Below are 6,601 nucleotides of genomic sequence, written 5' to 3'. Positions count from 1 at the left end.
GGGGAGATTTCTCAGTGGTTGAAGGTACTTGCTTGCAAAGTCTGCCAGCCTGGGTTCAATTCGCCAGTACCCACATAAAGCCTGACACATGAAATGGCACATGTGTCTGGATTTCATATGCAGTGGCAGGAGACCAATTCTCTCTCTCCCTCCTTCTCTTTCTCTCTGCCTCTGTTGAAGTCCACTTGTCATATGATGCATCTTAAGTTTTAAAAATATTTTATTGGGGCTGGAGAGATGGCTTAGCAGTTAAGTGCTTGCCTATGAAGCCTAAGGACCCCGGTTCAAGGCTCGATTCCCCAGGACCCATGTTAGCCAGATGCACAAGGGGTGCACACATCTGGAGTTTGTTTCAAGTGGCAGGAGGCCCTGGAGCGCTCATTCTGTCTCTCTCCCTCCCTCCCTCCCTCTCTTTCTCTTTCTGTCGCTCTCAAACAAATAAATGAATAAAAATATTTTTAAAAATATTTTATTGGGCTGGAGAAACAGCTCAGTGGTTAAAGGCTTGTAAAGCCTGCAGGCCAGGGTTCAGTTTCCCAATACCCATGTAAAGACAGCTACACAGCATGTGCACATGTCTGGAGGTCATTTACAGCAGCAAGAGGCCCTGGTATGCTCATTATTTCTCTCTTTCTCTAGCAAATAAATAAATAAGAATTTTTACATTTAAAAAAATATTTTATTTGGAGCTGGAGGGATGGCTTAGCAGTTAAGGCATGTGCCTGCAAAGCCAAAGAACCTAAGTTTGATTCCTCAGGACCCATGTTAGCCAGATGCACAAGGTGGCACATGCATCTGGAGTTCATTTGCAATTGCTAGAGGCTCTGGCACGCCCATTCATTCTCACTCTCCCCTCTTTCTCTGTCAAATGAATAAATAAATAAAAATTTTAAAATATTTTATTTATTTGAGAGAGAGGGCAGATAGAGAGAGAGAGAGAGAGAGAATGGGCACACCAGGGTCTCTAGCCACTGCAAATGAACTCAAGACACATGTGCCATCCTATGCATCTGGCTTACATGGGTACTGGGGAATCAAACCTGGATCCTTAAGCTTCTCAGGCAAGTGTCCTAACTGCTAAGCCATCTCTCCAGCCCTTTTTTCAAATTTTTAAAAATTTATTCATGCATGTGTATGAGCATATGAGCACGCCATAGTCTCTCACCACTGCAAACGCACACCAATGTGTGTGCCACTTTCTGCACCTGGCTTTATGTGGGTGCCGGGCCATTGAACCTGAGTTACAAGCAAGCACCTTTAACCACTGAGCAATCTCTTCAGCCTTTTAATGATTTTGTTTTGTTTTGTTGTTTTGGTTTGGTTTTCAAGGCAGTCTCGCTCTAGCCCAGGCTGACCTAGAATTCACTATGTAGTCTCAGGGTGGCCTTGAATTCAGAACGATCCTCCTACCTCTCTCTCCTGAGTGCTGGGATTAAAGGCGTACACCACCACGCCTAGCCTGTGATGGCTTTTTAAAGGCCTCCCATGTGCCAGGAGTGGGGATTTCTAATGTCTAGGGTCTCTCTTTCCTCTGTCACTTCCAAATCCTTCTTTAATCCCAGGCATTGTCAGCACACCACCGGTTTCCTTTTGCTGCGACTGCGCTCTCGTGCAGTCAGCGGTGCTGGTACTTTGCCCACTAAGCTCTGGTGTGTAAGGCCCCACAATTGTTGACTTCCTTAAGGCTTCCCTGTGGCGACGAGCCCACACTCACTAGAAAAGTTTTATCTCCCAGCATTCCAAGCCAAAGGAAGGGCTCTGATTTTCCTTCCCAGAACAAACCCAGTAATTTTAGGGCAGTTAGTTAGCAATTAAATAGCTTCAATAGTGTATCTGACTCACTAAATATCCCTTTGTCTAGGACAGGGTCTTAAATTAAGTACCTCCTATTCTTCATAAGGAGTAAGTAGTGTTGGTTAGAACTTTCAGATGTTTTAATTACATATGTAGGATCTAAATTACTGCTTTTCAAGAGCTATACGGGGACGGGGGTCTGAGGAAACCTCTTAGTGAATGACGTGCCTCCTGTGCTGTGCTGTGCTGTGCCAGCCTGAGGGTCCCAATTCAGATCCCCAGCGCCCGAGTAAATGCCAGGTAGGGGTGGTGGCCACCTGTAATATCAGAAGGATCATGGATTCAGGGTCAACCTGGGCTACATAGTAAGGCCTTGGAAAGAAAGACATAGAGTGCTGGAGATGTTGCTCAGTAGCTAAAAGCACTTGATTGCAAAGCTTGCTCACACGGGTTCAATTCCCCATTGCCAGCATGAATCCAGATGCACAAAGTAGCATGCATTTGGAGCTTGTTTGCAGTGATAAAAGGCCCTGGCATGCCCTTTCACTTTCTCTCTTCTTCTGCTTGAAAATAAATAAATAACTTAAAACAGAAAGAGAGACATGGAGAAGGGGAGAGAAGAGGAACTAAGTACTGTAAATTGTAGCAGTCAGGTGTCACATTCTGTAGCAGCTTTGTGAAAGCCGACTCTGGGACCAGAGGCAGCCACCACCACTCCTCCCCTCATCTCAGACTCAAGCAGGTGTACAGGGGTTGGAAACATCATGCCCTTCCCTGAGAGCACCTAGATGGGAAACCATCTCCCACACTACCTGGAGTCCCCCGCCCCCAATCCTAAGACTTGAACAAAGTCACTATTGTCCATCCCATGGTGTACAAATGCCTGTGGTGAGAGCTTCCAAGCCTCATGGGAGGAGATGTCTGCCCAGGACCTCCAGCTGGCTGTTTGGAGGGCTTCCCCAGGCAAGTCCACTGGATGCTGTCAGGTCTGGCCTGGTGTCGGGTCTGCTGTTTGCACCGGTGTCTTCATTGCTCAGCGGGGCTGCTCTGGCCATTTCTGCCCCCGGGTGCTCATCATTAATCTGCTACTTACCATTTCTGCTGAACTTCTGCATGCTATGCCCCTAATCGACTTATTGCGCAGAGCCGAAAGGGAGGCCATCCAAGATCTTCTTTTATCTCTCTCTTTTTTTTTTTTTCTGGATGCAACGAAAGAAGAAGGAAGAAGAGAATTCTAACACATGCTGCATCACAGATGAATTTTAAAGGCACTGTGCTGAGTGGGAGAAGTCAGACCCAAAAAGGGAGCAAAATTCCACTTCTTTTTTTTCAATGTTTTATTTCTTTAAGAGAAAGTGAGGGAGAGACAGAGAGAAAATGGGCATGCCAGGGCCTTTAGCCAGTGCAAACAAACTCCAGATGCATGTGCCATCTTGTGCATCCGGCTTTCCGTGGGTACTGGGGTGTCAAACCTGGGTCCTTTGGCTTTGCAGGCAAGAGCCTTAATGGCTAAGCCATCCCTCCAGCCCCCAGATTCCACTTCCACACAGAGTAGCTGAATTCGCACAGACAGAATGTAGAGGCTAGTTGCCTGGGGCTTTGGGGATTGGGCAATGGGGAGTTACTGACCTGTGGGAGTACTTTCAGTTTGGGAAGATGAAAAGGTTCTGCAGGGGCGGGGTGAAGAGGACGGAGTGACATAGATGCATTTAACACCACTGAGCTGTACAGTTAAAATGGCAAACTTCCTGTTAAGTGTCTTTTACCACTATAAAAATACATGATTTCTCCCCATCAAGTTACATCACCATGAATCCTCTACAGGCTTCCACCCCTCCTCTGGCTCCCCAGATCCCTGACGGGGCCCACAGGGCTTTGTCCACCTCTCTCTTAATCACCACTCTTCAAACCTACCAAGCCCGCTTCCCACCCCAGGGCCTGTGCACTGGCTGTTCCCTCTCATCGGGACACTCTTCTCCAGAGATCCACAGGGCTAGTACCCTCCTCATGGGTCTCCTCTGCTTGTGCTATTTGAAATTCAACCCCATTTCCATCTCTTTTGGCCTGAATTCATTTTTCTCCTTAGCAGTTGCTACCTTCTAGAAGATTCTTTACCTTACTTACTTGTACCCATATAATGGGTGCTCAGTAACATTTGTTGAATAGGCAAAGCCCCTGGCTTTTCCCATTTAGGGAAAGTTTGGCTCTATCTCCTTTTTTACTGTGGCAAAGTGTTCATTAATTTGAAAACCCCTAAACATAGACTATCATTCCTTTTGACCCCACACTCCTAAGACCTTCTACCATAGTATGAAATTAGAGTATTTCAAAGTCTCCAAGTCCCGACCTGATGGTTCTCAAGGTTCCCTGATGCAAGCGAAGCCCTTCATAGTGACTGTGGAGTTTGTTCTCAGAGCGATCTCTTTCTCAGGCCCAGGCCATAGCCTGGCAGCCTGGCCAGTGGAGAGAGAAACAGATATCCCAGTGCTATGCTCTGGTGGGTGGCCAGGAGAGCCCGAATGCCAGCCTGGCCGGGCCTTGTGTGATCTAGGCTTGTGGTTGCCTTTCTGGGAACTGAGGGAAAACTGCCCGGCTCAGCAAGGGCTGGAGGCTCATGGCCAACTGTAGGACAGAGGAACAAGCATCAGATGGTGGCTCCAAGGTCCTACACTCAAATGCCATGGGGCAGAGACCAGAGGTGAGGCTGGGCAAAAGGACTGTGCTCACCAGAGGGCCAGCTGCCAGGCACACCAGGCTACCCAGATCTCCTGGTGGTTTATTTTCCTTGGAAGTGGGAAACTGGCTTTTGTATCATCCTTCCTAATGATTTTTAATTTTTTTTTACATATCTTATTTAATTATTTATTTGAGGTGGGCATGCCAGAGCCTTTTGCTGCTGCAAATGAACTCAGATGTCCATGCCACTGTATGCACCTGGCTTTGTGAGGGTACTAGAGAACTGAACCTATGCCAGTAGGCTTTGCAAGGAAGCTCCTTCAGCCTCTGAGCCACCTCTCCAGCCCCTTTCCTGAGTTTTAAACACTGAAAACTGTATCTCACCCATGCCCCACACTCCTCACCCTAGGGCTGGCTGGTTCTTTGGCCTTTGTCATTGTTCCTTGACATCTGTTATTTCTTCTATTTTTTAAAATAAACAACATTTACTTCTACTTATTTTGTCTTACAATTACCTGGTTTTGTATTTTTTTTATTTATTTGAGACAGAGAGAGGAACAAAAAGAGGAAGAGAGAGAGAATGGGCATGCCAAGGGCTCCAGCCACTGCAAATGAACTCCAGATGCATGAGCCACCTTGTGCAGCTGGCTTACATGGGTCCTGGAGAAATGAACCTGGATCCTCAGGCTTTGCAGCCAAGTGCCTTAACCACTAGGCCACCTTTCCAGCTGATGTTATTTCTTTTTTGTCTGTAAAATGCTAACCAAAATATAACCTAGCTCAGAAGATCGTTTGGGGGGATAAAGGAGACACAGCACATCGTACTGTAGCAGTAGTCATGGGGGTATGAGGAAGGGGCAGGAAAGCTGGGGAGAGAAGGAGTGATAATAAAAGGAGCCTGCAGGCATCCACTGGCGTGGGGTGTAGGGGAACCCCATACCTTGCCATGACTTAAGCCAATGAAACTCAAACAGAAGACCCAGGAACCTACCTTCCATCAATGGTGCGAAGTGATTCTACCAGTAGAACCAGTGCCAGATGCCTCCAGCCCTGCAGGGGGCGCTCCATCTTCTGTGGAGGCTTCCTCACAGTCGCAGGAGTCCAAAGTCCAGCTTGCCATTCTGTAGTCACGCTGGTGCCCGTGTGCACCTAATTGTAGGGCTGCATCATTGCACTTGTAGTTTATATACTTAGTCTGACATTCCAGTCTGTCATGACTCTAAATGGATGTCTTAGCTGTCCTCCTGACTTCCTTATTTTGCAATTTGGAGGAATAATTGCCAAAATCAGTTAGAAGTCAGCAAGCAATCCATAAGATGTCCTAGCCAAAAGAAAATGCCCAGTCCCATGTGCTTGAGATACGCAGGGGATGGGGCTAACTTCAGGGGTGGCTGTAGGCACCCCAAATGGTTAAGACAGCACCCTGTTTTTCTGTCATCTTTCTGAGTAGCATGTTTGCTGGTTGGTTGAAATGTTGCTTTCTTGGGTTGTTTGGTGTGGTGGTTTGTTACAGGTGTTCCCTATAAACAGGTGTTTTGAATGCTAGGTTCCCAGCTGACGGAGATTTGGGAATTAACGCCTCCTGGAGGGAGTGTAGTGTTGGGGGCGGACTCATGGCTGTTATAGCCAATTTCCCCAAGCCAGTGTTTGGCAAACTCTCTTGTTGTCATTGTCCACCTTATGTTGGCCAGGGGGTGATATCCACCCTCTGCTCATGCCATCGTTTTTTTCTGCCATCGTGGAGCTTCCCCTTGAGCCTGTAAGCCAAAATAAACCTCTTTTTCTCACAAGCTGCTCTTAGTTGGGTGATTTCTACCAGCAATGCAAACCTGACTGCAACGCTTGGTTACTTGGATGATTGATTGATGAGTTGGTTGAATAATCGTTTGGTTGGTTAGTTGGCTGGTTGATTGATTGGTTGGATGGTTGTTTGTTTGGTTGGTTGGTTGGTCGGTCGGTCGGTTGGTTGGTTGGTTGGTTGGTTGGTTGATTAAATGGTTAGTTGGTTGATTAGATGGTTGGCTGGCTGGTTGGTTAGTTGGTTGATTAGATGGTTGTTTGTTTGGTTGGTTGGTTGGTTGATTAGATGGTTGTCTGGTTGGTTAGTTGGTTGATTAGATGGTTGGCTGGC

The sequence above is a fragment of the Jaculus jaculus genome, chromosome 12, assembly GCF_020740685.1.
Source record: "Jaculus jaculus isolate mJacJac1 chromosome 12, mJacJac1.mat.Y.cur, whole genome shotgun sequence".
NCBI classification, from domain to species: Eukaryota; Metazoa; Chordata; class Mammalia; order Rodentia; family Dipodidae; genus Jaculus; species Jaculus jaculus.
The sequence above is the reverse complement of the archived record's forward strand: the minus strand, read 5'-3'. Positions refer to the sequence as shown.